We start from the raw sequence: 13036 nt of genomic DNA on the forward strand, positions 1-13036 counted from the left end.
AAAAGCCCCCAATGTGGACGGCAACCCAGGAAGGCCTCGCACATGGAAATGAACGCGGCAAGATAGACTATGGAGTTGGGGGTAAAGTGATGGAGCTGCACTCCGAAGAAATTCAAGAAGCTCCGGAAGAATGGATGGGGAGGCAGAGAAAACCCTCGGTCGATGTGGGTGGCGAGGAGCACGCACTCACCGTCGCGGGGCTGCGGTTCGATCTCCCTCCCCGGGAGACGCGCAGCCTCGTGGGGAATGGCTCCTCCCTCGACCATGTCGTCGAGATCTTCCTGCCGGAGCACCGATGGCATCCAGTCGCCCTGAATCCAACCCTTGGGCAGGGTGGTCCGGGAGGAAGATCCGCCTCGTGAAGACTTCTTTCCTTTCCCTGCCGCCGCCGCCTTCTTCACGCGCTCCAAAGCAGTGGTCTTGCCCTTCACCATCGTCGCCGGCGAGGTCTCGCACGGGCTAATGGCGCTAGGGTACGGCCGAGGGTCGCGGGAGGGCTGGCGAAGGGAGAGAGGAAGAAAGAAGGGAGAAGAAGAGAAGCGCGCGGCTTGGAAACCCCGAGCCGGCAACTTATAAGGGGCTGCTCCCGAGTGGCTGACTGGTAGGCCCAGGCAGTCCAATCAAATCCCGCAGCAGACGCGCGCGCAGTACGTGGCGAAAAAGGCGACGCGAGGATCGAGGAGTTTCCGCTTTATCACTTCCGATTACTGCGGCTGCTCCCATCCCGCGCGCTTCCCAAAATCCAAATCCCGTGAGATCCACGGGCCGCAGAACCGCTTGCCAAAAACAGAGTATCCCGCTCGCACCAACATTCGGCATGTCGCAAGCAAAGATATTCACTCGACGAAGGGCCTGGAATGGATCAAGGCGACTGAAAGAGGTTGATGACGTCATCCATGACAACTGACCCTAAATGAGGCACTCATACAGCCCCAAAGAACCAGTCGGAAAGGATCCCCAACTCATCCCCCACTCTAACCTCGATCCATTCGGGGGCTAATGATGAAGCTATGTACCTGGGGTAGGGGCACGGACCCGTCCAAAGAGTCCTACCCAAGGACATCCCTAGAAGAAATCACCTATCAATCGACTTGAAGGTACTCCACTCGACAGGTTCAAGACACTCGACCAAGAAGCTACCACTCGACCATGAAGCTAATCACTCGACTGCCAGGAGACCTACAGTCACTCCGTAGGCAAACGGTCAGCTGTTAAGTAGTCTTCATGGTCATTATAGCACTTTATTAGAGGCGTTACCAGTAACGCCCAATCTTAAATGTACTTTAAACCCTGCATTACTGAGGGCAGGAGGGGGCCGGCGAACTCTATATAAGCCACCCCCCTCCTCAGTAGGAAGGGTTCGCACCCCTGTAATCCATACACGCATAATCCAGTCGACCGCCTCCGGGCTCCGAGACGTAGGGCTATTACTTCCTCCGAGAAGGGCCTGAACTCGTAAACCTCGCGTGTAACAACTTCCCAATAGCTAGGATCTAGCCTCTCCATACTCACCCCCCTACATCACTGTCAGAGTTAGAACCATGACACCAGACACTTTTTCGGAACCCAGATCTTCTTCATAGGTGGTCCATTCCTTCAGTTAGTACCAATGTACCTGGCAAACACTTCACCATTCTGATTCTTAAACAGTTTATAGTTTGCATCAAAGGATTCATCAATGACAATGGGGTTTGCACAAGAGAAGCCAGATAGATTGGATAGATCTGCTGAAGATTCCTTTGCAGCAACCCATGTGGTTTTGGGGTACTGCTCAGGTTTCCAGTAAGAGCCATCAGTATTCATTTTCCTTACGAACCCAACACCCTCTTTCCTCGGGTTTCGGTTCAAGATCTGCTTTTTGAGGACATCACATAGTGTCTGATGCCCTTTAAGACTTTTGTACATCCCTGTTTCAAGCAATGTCTTCAACCTAGCATTCTCATCAGCAATAGCAGTGGAATCCTCAGCAGAGGGGTTAGTTCCCACATCAACAGTTGAAGATATTGCAACAGTAGCAGCAGTAGAACATTCAGCAACAGTAGTAGCATTATCACGCTCAATGCACTTAAGACATGGTGGTTCAAATCCTTCCTGAGCGGAGCTGATCTGTTCGGCGCGAAGTGACTCGTTTTCCTTTTGAAGATCTTCATGAGCCGCTCTCAATTTCTCTAGATCTTGCTTCCTTTGAAGATAATCATAGGAAAGCTTTTCATGAGTTGTTGAGAGCGTTTCATGACGACTTTCAAGTTCCTCATACTTAACGTGAAGATTTTTTATGTCTTCTATTAAGGACCCAGATCGAGTCATTTCAGCGCCTAACAGATCATCACTTTTGTCTAACAGTTTTTGAATATGTTCCATGGCTTTCTGTTGTTCAGTTGCAATTCTAGCAAGTGTTTTGTAGCTGGGTTTTGAACCACAATCAGAGTCATCGTCACTGGATGTTTGATAGTGAGTAGGGCATGTGTTTACCTTGGCACCGCGTGCCATGAAGCAGTAGGTAGGAGTGGAGTAGTCCTTGTCATTTGCATCGGTATCGGTGATGAGGTCATTGTCTTCATTGTTGAAGATGGACTTGGCAACGTATGCTGTAGCTAGACTTGCGACGCCAGAATCGGACTCCTCCTCAGACTCCACCTCCGCCTCCTCAGAAGCAGACTCCTCCTCTGAATCCATTTCCTTGCCAACAAACGCACGTGCCTTGCCAGATGAGCTCTTCTTGTGTGATGAAGACTTTGAAAAAGACTTGGAAGAAGACTTTGAGTATTTCTTCTTCTTCTTGTCGTCAGAGTCATATTCCTTGCTCTTCTTCTTCCTTTTGTTCTCATTGTCCCACTGAGGACACTCAGAGATGAAGTGTCCAGGTTTCTTGTACTTGTGACATGTTTTCTTCTTGTAGTCATGAGCAGAAGCTTCATCATTCCTTGAGCTTGATCGTGAAGACTTTCTGAAACCTTTCTTCTTGGTGAATTTTTGGAACTTCTTCACAAGCATATCAAGTTCCCTTCCAATGTCTTTAGGATCATCAGAACTGCTGTCAGATTCTTCTTCAGATGAGGAGACACCTTTTGCCTTCAAGGCTCGAGTTCGCCCATAGTTTGGACCGTAGATATCTCTTTTCTCAGAAAGCTGAAACTCATGTGTGTTGAGCCTCTCAAGTATGTCAGACGGATCGAGTGTCTTGAAATCAGGACGTTCTTGAATCATCAGGGCTAGGGTGTCAAACGAACTGTCAAGTGATCTCAGTAGTGTCTTGACGACTTCGTGCTTGGTGATCTCAGTAGCGCCAAGGGCTTGAAGCTCATTCGTGATGTCAGTGAGTCGATCAAATGTGAGCTGGACATTCTCATTGTCATTTCTCTTAAAGCGGTTGAAGAGGTTGCGAAGGACACTGATTCTCTGATCTCTCTGGGTTGAGACGCCTTTGTTGACCTTGGAGAGCCAGTCCCAGACTAGCTTAGATGTTTCCAAAGCACTCACCCGGCCATACTGTCCTTTGGTCAGATGACCATAGATGATATTCTTGGCAGTAGAGTCCAGTTGAACGAACTTCTTGACGTCAGCAGCAGTGACACCTTCTCCAGCCTTGGGAACGCCGTTCTTGACAACATACCATAGGTCGACGTCAATGGCTTCAAGATGCATGCGCATCTTATTCTTCCAGTAGGGATATTCAGTTCCATCGAAGACGGGGCACGCAGCGGAGACTTTGATTATCCCTGCAGTCGACATAGCTAAAACCCCAGGTGGTTAAATCGAATCACACAGAACAAGGGAGTACCTTGCTCTGATACCAATTGAAAGTGCGTTATATCGACTAGAGGGGGGGTGAATAGGCGATTTTTATGAAAGTCTTCAAAACGTGGAAGTTATGAAGACAAACGATAGAAATAAACCTATTACCCTGCAGCGGAAGGTAGACTACACTAGGCAAGCCATAGTCAAGTATTCAATAGAGTGAAAGCACAATGACTAATAGCAGCAATGTAGTAAGGATCAGGTAGGAAGATATTATGAAGCCAAACAGAACACGCAGTCACTCAGTGAAGATAAAAGATAGTGCAATCATACAATGACTTCACAAGGAGTAACAGTACGTAAAGAGAAGGGAAGGATGAAACCAGTGACTCGTTGAAGACAATGATGTGTTGGACCAGTTCCAGTTGTTGTGACAACTGTACGTCTGGTTAGGGCGGCTAGGTATTTAAACCTGAGGACACACAGTCCCGGACACCTAGTCTTGAACACACAGCTCAGGACACCCAGTCCTCACTGTATTCCCCTTGAGCTAAGGTCACACAGACCTCGCCCAATCACTCTGGTAAGTCTTCAAGGTAGACTCCCAAACCTTCACAGACTTCGTTCACCGGCGATCCACAATGTCTCTTGGACGCTCAGAACGCGACGCCTAACCGGCTGGAGGATTCACAGTCCTCAAGTGTAATAAGTCTTCAGATCACACAGACAAGAAGACTTAAGTGATGCCTAATTCTCTTTGGCTCTAGGTGGTTAGGGCTTTATCCTCGCAAGGAATTCTCTCTCAAAGGCTTCGAGGTGGGTTGCTCTCAAACGACAAAAGCCGTACACTAACTCTGAGCAGCCAACCGTTTATGGTTGTAGGGGGTGGGCTATTTATAGCCACTAGGCAACCCGACCTGATTTGTCCGAAATGACCCTGGGTCACTAAGGAACTGACACGTGTTCCAACGGTCAGATTTCAAACTCACACGGCAACTTTACTTGGGCTACAAGCAAAGCTGACTTGTCCGACTCTGGACAAGATTCGCTCTCATAGTCTTCACTCGAAGACATAGGTTTTGGTTAAGCATCACTTCAGTCATTCTGACTGGTTCTCTTGGACCCCACTTAACAGTACGGTGGTTCCTATGACTCAACAAAGAAGAAAAAGAACTACGAAAGATCTAAGTCTTCGAGCTCCATAGGCTTCATGCGATGTCTTCTCTTGTCATAGTCTTCAATGTGAATATCTTCATATACCACCTTTGACATCAATGTCTTCATACATTTTTAGGGGTCATCTCTGGTAGGAAAACTGAATCAATAAGGGACTTCTACCTGTGTTATCCTGCAATTCTCACAAACACATTAGTCCCTCAACTAGGTTTGTCGTCAATACTCCAAAACCAACTAGGGGTGGCACTAGATGCACTTACACTAACCATAGCATGAAACATATGGATCCAAATCAGCCTCTTACGAAGCAACGCATAAACTAGGGTTTAAGCTTTTGTCACTCTAGCAACCCATCATCTACTTATTACTTCCCAATGCCTCCCACTAGGCCCAAACAATGGTGAAGTGTCATGTAGTCGACGTTCACATGACACCACTAGAGGGATGACAACATAAATCTTATCAAAATATCAAACTAATACCAAATTCACATGACTAGTAATAGCAAGACTTCTCCCATGTCCTCAGGAACAAACATAACTACCCACGTTCATAATCAGAGGGGTATTAATGTGCATAATGGATCTGAACATATGATCTTCCACCAAGTAAACCAATTAGCATCAACTACGAGGAGTAATCAACACTACTAGCAACCCACAGGTACAAATCTGAGGTTTGGATACAAAGATTGGATACAAGAGATGAACTAGGGTTTGAGATGAGATGGTGCTGGTGAAGATGTTGATGGAGATTGACCCCCTCCCGATGAGAGGATCGTTGGTGATGACGATGGTGATGATTTCCCCCTCCCGGAGGGAAGTTTCCCCGGTAGAACAGCTCCGCAGAGCCCTAGATTGGTTCCGCCAAGGTTCCGCCTCATGGCGGCGGAGTCTCGTCCCGAAAGCTTGCTTATGATTTTTTATCGGACGAAAGACTCCATATAGCAGAAGATGAGCATCGGAGGGCCACCAGGGGGCCCACGAGGCAGGGGGCGCGCCCTACCCCCACCCTCATGGCTGATGGGAATTATGTCATGTGATCCTGTTTAGTTAGTCATCATATCTTTGAATTATGTTATACTATGCTATCCAGTTTAGATAGACATCGTATATATGTGAAATTATGTCATGCTATCTGTTTTAGTTAAACAATATACATGTTAATTATTTAATGCCCTCTTTTTTCCACACTATCTATTGCATCTATCTCTCATACAATGTCTGTACATTCAATTATGTTTCCTGTTTATCATCCATTTGAATTGGAGTGGGTGATGGTAGTATCTAGTGGAGTAAAAACACGGTCTTCAAATAAAACAGTGCTACCTCTTGGTGGAGAAAGCAACCTAGTTGTACATGCACGAGAACCATCCCTACCACACATAACCCAGACTCTCGCAGATTTTACCCCTACTGCGATGGACAGAGAACTAGCTTCACCCAATCTAACCCCAACCCCAGTTCCTGTTGACACAACACTATCTCCACCACAGAGCTCCCAAACAAGAGCAGTTAGTAAGGCAGCTCCAGTGCCCAAAGCGTCGGTACTACCACGGCGAACCCCAACTCCACCAGTTAGTACACCTATTCCTGTGGAGGAAGCACAACTAGCCATTCATTGTTTAGCATCTATCGCATTGATGTTGTTAAATCCTATGTGCGTATCTTCCCATCATGGAAATATTATACTGAAGATGAAGGAAAATTCCAGTTGCAGGTGTTTGTCCAGGAGTTATGTGTAAGTAATGTTATTCATGGCAATTACTTTGCTTTGTCCCATACATTCTACCTCCATGATGGTTATAATACAACAAATTTTCCCATTTTTCTCTATAGAGAATGACCGACTTCGAAACTCAGGATGAGGTAACCTGTGCTATTACCTCTACTATCTTCAAGAATGCTTGGTGGCAGTATCGGAATTACCTAAAGAAAACGTACTTCACTGGCAAAGAAACTCATCAAATTCCCTTACATTTTCCCGAGACACATTTACTAGACGATGACTGGGAACGCCTTGTTCTTTACTGGTCCCGAACCAAGAATGTGGTAAGGTCTATGAGCTCATTTTATTTTAAGTACTATATGCTTGCGTCTTACTGTACTCTGTTCATGTAGAACAAGTGCTTAAACCTGAAGAACAATTATTCTCATTTAAGATTCCATTGCTATCGTGCATACTGCTTTTCTCTTGTATCACTGTATTTACTCATACAAACTTATTTTTAAATTGAAAAATCCAATGGAAACTCCAATTGAACAACAGGTATGTTTACGCATGTTTCTTTAACAGGTTTGCTCTTATAAATAGCTCTTTTGATTTCAATTTCAATTGTGTATACAATTGACTTCTCATATCATGCACATTACTAGCATCATAACAGGGTCAATAGTGTTGTTGTACATGTAGACCCGTGGTACCCATCTGAAATCTTGTTGTGCCGTTTAGTTTCCCACGCTTTGTATTCTTTCAGTGCTGCTTTCTATTGAACTGATATGATTTGAACCGTGTCTCTATTTTGATTTTGCAAGACAATGCAGTGACCATAGGACATAGATATATGTTTGTTTGATGCTTTTATAATGTACTACTTGGCAATATAAGACTTGGTAGTTTAATCTTGTCCACCTTACTAATGAACTGGTTCACCAAAATGAGTTTCATATACTAGTACATGCTAAACCTGTTATGTGTCTGCTTGTTTCTTCTTTCAGAATGCACAAGCTATTCAAACTCACTGTCTGAATTAGTTCGGTTTCTTGAGTCTCAACTACAAGCTGAAAGACATCGATCAGCTGTGCTGCAACAAGAAGCGGAAGGACTGCAGAAGTCCCTGGAGCATTCAGATGCATACTTTCTAGTGCAACGGCAAGGGTTGGAGTATTTTAGCGCCAAACATGACAAAGCTAATAAGCTTGCTATGCTTATTGCTAGCATGGTGGATACCTAGGATAATGTTTCTTGAGCTCTTCTGAAGTTGCTTCAGTTATGGACTTGTTTTTCTACTGCGTTTATTTGCACTGGTGGCCAATTTTGACGGCCAGTGTATGTAATATGCTACTTTGTTCCCTATATTTGCACTGGTGGCGAACTTTGATGCCCAGTGGATGTAATATGTGTAATAGCTGTAATAGGCTAGCATTAGTTGCTTGCTTATTTATTTTATTTTTGTCTTGTTTAGTTGTTTGCTTGTAGTCACTGCAGTTCTTTTTCCGCGTTTTTTTAGTGGCCACAATAACCTAGTTTTGGTAACTAGGCCACAATAATCATGGCAACACACGGATTGTTGTAACCATGGGCCTCCCGCGGGCCGTAGGATCCATGGGCCTTCTAAGGGTCGTAGGATCCATGGGCCTTTTACGGGCCGTAGGATCCATGGACTTTCTACGAGCCGTATGATCCATGGGCCTTCTACGGGCCGTAGGATCCATTGGTCTTCTACGGGCCGTAGGATCCATGGGCCTTCTACGGGGCGTATAATCATTTCGCCAAACATGGGTTGTACTAATCGTGGACCATAACGGGTCGTTAATAGGCCTTATTTGATAACGCTGTGAAAACAGCCCAATGGGTTAACGGGACACAAACAGATCGAATGTAACCACGAGTTGTATTTGGCCCACAAACGAAACATGCCAGTAACAGACCATATCTAACCGAAGTCTAGAAATGAGCCCAAGAATAAATGGGCCCTTAGAAGGCCGAAAGTTAACACGGGCTGTAAACGGCCGACGAAATAATGGGCCGTTAGTGGGTATAAAGCGATACACTGTTCATTATGGGACAGTTTCATCTCGGGCCTTTAATGGGCTGAGAGTTATAAAGGGCCTCATATAGGTCGAAAGACATCATGGGCCATACATGGGCCGGAAGTTACAACGGGCTGGAATCATATTGGACGGCCCAGATGAAGCTACTGGGCTTAATTCCGATAGGCCGTAACGGGCCGGTAGTAAGCGGGCCGTAAATGGGCTATATACGAACATGCCATTAACAGGCTTTCCGTGGGCCGGCCCGTTACCTTTTGACCAAGTCAAACGGGACGGCCTTTTCACCGGAATGGGCCTCTGTTGGGTCATGCCACGTGTCGACGTATCATAGGCGCCTCCTGTACGATGGTTGGATGACATCTGTCCGAACATTGAGCCGACACGTGTTTCCTCTGGCCAATGATAATTTTACACGTGGAAAATTCCCATTGGTCTGGGCTGTTAACGGGTTATCGGATCCAAACTAGACCCGATAACTTAACGGCGTCCCGTTACGGTGAATGCCACATGTCGGTCACCCTTGACGAAAGCACTTCTATGACGTGCGATTTATCGTCATGGAAGTGGACACTTCCGTGATGATAATTTTGGTAATGTCATGGAACACTTCTACGACATCACAGGTATGACTATCTTGATTCTGTCATAAATTTGTCATGTATGTACATGCATGATAGAAAATGTGACCTACTATGACAAACACATATCATCACGGAAGTATCTTTTTTTGTAGTGCTTGAGAGGATTATTGAGACTAAGTTCCATGACCTAGATGTGAAGGTCACTGAGATTCAAACAGTTGTGGAGAAGCTTCAAGAGGATGCTGAGGACAGGGATGATAGACGCACAATAGAAACATTCTAGAGAGTGCCAAGGGCACAAAGATCATCAGCTATGCCAGTTGCCAGAGACTCCAGGACTACCATTTCAACACCTGCAGCCACTGCCACAGTTGCTCCTCCAGTGCCAACTCCTCCAGCTCCACACACTTCTTCATAGGCATTTGCAGATGCCCTCCTCTCCACGCCGCCTACGCACACCAGAGCAACAAGCTAGAAGACCCCTTCAGGAGCTCCCGGAGATCGTGCTTAGAGTGTCGTATAGCACTACATGTTTTCAATTTTTTTTGTAACTTGTTCCCAAAGGGGGAGAAACTGTATAGATCATGGGCTGAGAGAGAGAGAGAGAAAGAGAGAGTGCCTCTTGCTTTTTGTTGGTTTTATTTGCTACTCTTGCTACTTTGGTCGTTTGGTTGTTTAATTCCTATGCTACAATTTGTGTTATGCTCGTGAAATACTTATGTGATCATGTGTTTGATCATATCATGTTTAATGTGTGCTTGCATGATTTTGTCCATGAATGTTTGTGTATGATCAATCACGTGTATTCATGGTTATGAGTCCATGATATTTAACTCTTATCATTTCGAGCACTCCACCAAGATGTATGTGACATGGAAGAGTGACCCATGACCCTAATTGATTGTGCATTTGCATTCAAAAGCAAATTTTAAATAATGCATAAATTTAGAGGGAGCTCTTTCTTATCACATACTTCTTAAAGCGACGATGTATTTCATTCATATTATCATTTATCGAGGCTTTGATCTATATGTTGTTGTCAATTACAAAAAAGGGGGAGATTGAAAGTGCAACTAATACCCGCGTGGTTTTAGTAATTCATAACAACAGATAGCTCATTGAACTAATAACCATTCAAGTTTAACATTTCAAAAAGTTCAATGATTGGCATGGCATGGGCTAGAGATGTGGATCCCTCAAAATGCGAAGGACACATATTGGCAAAAGCTCAATACTCTTCATTTCTATTTTAGTGATCCAAGATCACATTGAGTCCATAGGAAAGCCAATACTATTAAAAGGGGATGAGGTGTTTCTTAATGGTCTACTTTCTCAACATGCTTAGTGATATTGCTCCAAAGCCCTCAACCACTTTCTCATTTCCAAATATGTCCAAAACCCAAAGTCAAACTCGGCCCCACCGAAATGTTCTATCTAGCGCCACGGAGTTCATTTGACCTAGCCACCGTCACAAACCCTAACACCTCGGTCACACCGATACGGATCTCGGTCTCACCAAGATGGCCTTGCAAACTCTTTGTTGCCTATTGCAATTATTTCAGTCTCGTCGAAATGTGTAATCGGTCCCACTGAGTTTGCTTGACCAACTTTCCGTTTGCTATTTGCTGAAATCAATCTCATCGAGTTCAAGCAATCGGTTTCACCGAGATGAGGTTTTGCCCTAGCCCTAGCACATCGGTCCCACCGAGTTGTTCCAGTCGGTCCCACCAAGATTCCTAATGTTCACATTTTGAACTGAATCGGCCTCACCGAGTTCTTCTATTCGGTCTGACCGAGTTGGGTCAAATGTGTGTAACGGTTGGATTTTGTGTGGAGGCTATATATACCCCTCCACTCCCTTCTCCATAAGAGAGAGAGAGCCATCAGAACGTGCCTACACTTCCAGCCTACATTTTCTGAGAGAGAACTACCTACTCATGTGTTGAGATCAAGATATTCCAATCCAACCACAAGAATCTTGATTTCTAGCCTTTCCCAAGTTGCTTTCCACTCAAATCATCTTTCCACCATATCCAAATCTGTGTGAGAGAGTTGAGTGTTGGGGAGACTATCATTTGAAGAACAAGAGCAAGGAGTTCATCATTAACACAACATCTATTACCTTTTTGAGAGTGGTGTCTCCTAAATTGGTTAGGTGTGGCCTGGGAGCCTCCGACAAGATTATGAAGTTGAACCAAGAAGTTTGTTAAGGCAAGGAGAACGCCTACTTCGTGAAGATCTACCCGAGTGAGGCAAGTCCTTTGTGGGCGATGGCCATGGTGGGATAGACAAGGTTGCTTCTTTGTGGACCCTTCATGGGTGGAGCCCTCCGTGGACTCGCGCAACCATTGCCCTTTGTGGGTTGAAGTCTCCATCAACGTGGATGTACGATAGCACCACCTATCGGAACCACACCAAAATATCCGTGTCATCAATGCATTTTCACTCTTCAAACCCTTCCCTTTACCTTCATATGCAATGTTTTACTTTCCGCTGTTACACTTTTAGAATTGCATGTGTAGGTTGATTGCTTGACTTGTGCTAATTGCTAAAATCTACCCACAACTAAAATTGGGAAAATATTAGATTTTTATTTGGTCAAGTAGTTTAATCACCCCCCTCTAGACCTACTTTCGATCCTATAGAGGACACGACCAACTTGGGGTTGATGCACGGGCGATGTGGCAGATTAGCATGGAGGAATTGGTCCATCGCGTCACCCGCGGATGGAGCACGATGGTGGTGTGGGCGCATGCGGCAGTGGTGGTTAAAGCGAAGGCGCTCACTGACTGGCCATGCCGATGGCACCCACCCTAGCTTTTCCTTTGTTGATCCGCCCTTGCCCTGATTCTTGGGGTTCTGGCGACACTTCTTGCCGTAATGAGATGATCCGTTATAGATGATGCAGCAAAGTGGATCTCAATGGTCGATGTTGCAGTGGAGCATGCTAGGGCATTTAAAGTAGAGTCCCTTGAAGCGGCTTAAGAAGATCTCTCTGCCTGGTGACACATTAAAGTCGCATCGCTAGTACAAGCGCTGCCACGAGCGCTGCTGGCTACTAGCCATGTTATCTTTGCGTGATGCTTTATTCTTGCGAGACCTAGGGCGTGACCATCCCTCCTCTTCGGCAACCGAGGAAGTGTTGGCTGAGGGAGCGGATGCTACGATGATGGATCTAAGATTGGGCTGCTCAGTTTGGGGTTGTTGGTTATTGCCCATAGGGTCGACCTAAGAGGAAACCTTTTGGAGCATTCACCCTGCAACAAGATTCAAGGTGTGGACCCGGCGCGAACCGTTGACGCTGGGGAGGGGGAGACCAGATCTGCCACGGAAATGGGTGAAGTGGCGCCAAGGTGGAGGAGAGGGGCTCTTGCTCTCCTTGGCGTTGAGAAGTGTCCTCTAAACGCAATACTTCATGTTTGAAATACACATCGTCTGATGTTTGAACTGAAGCTAATGCATACCGCTCGACCAGTTGGTGCCATAATATAGTTGACCTAAATATAAGAAGCAAGTCTTTTTTATTTGTATTATATATATACATGTCGGATGCTCCTGGTGGGTGAATAACAAAAGCAAATTCCAGACCATCCCACGCCATGTTGCTGCTGGCAAGTCCTATACAGGATCACACTAACCACCTATATACTTTGTTGAGTAATGCTAGACACACGGGTTTTATGGGTGACTAGTAGACTGCCCGTGCGTTGCCACGGGCTTTTGAAAATTTGTATTGGTTGCATGTCAAATTTTACATAGATAGAAAGA

This window comes from Triticum urartu, chromosome 2 (genome assembly GCF_003073215.2).
Source record: "Triticum urartu cultivar G1812 chromosome 2, Tu2.1, whole genome shotgun sequence".
NCBI lineage: Eukaryota > Viridiplantae > Streptophyta > Magnoliopsida > Poales > Poaceae > Triticum > Triticum urartu.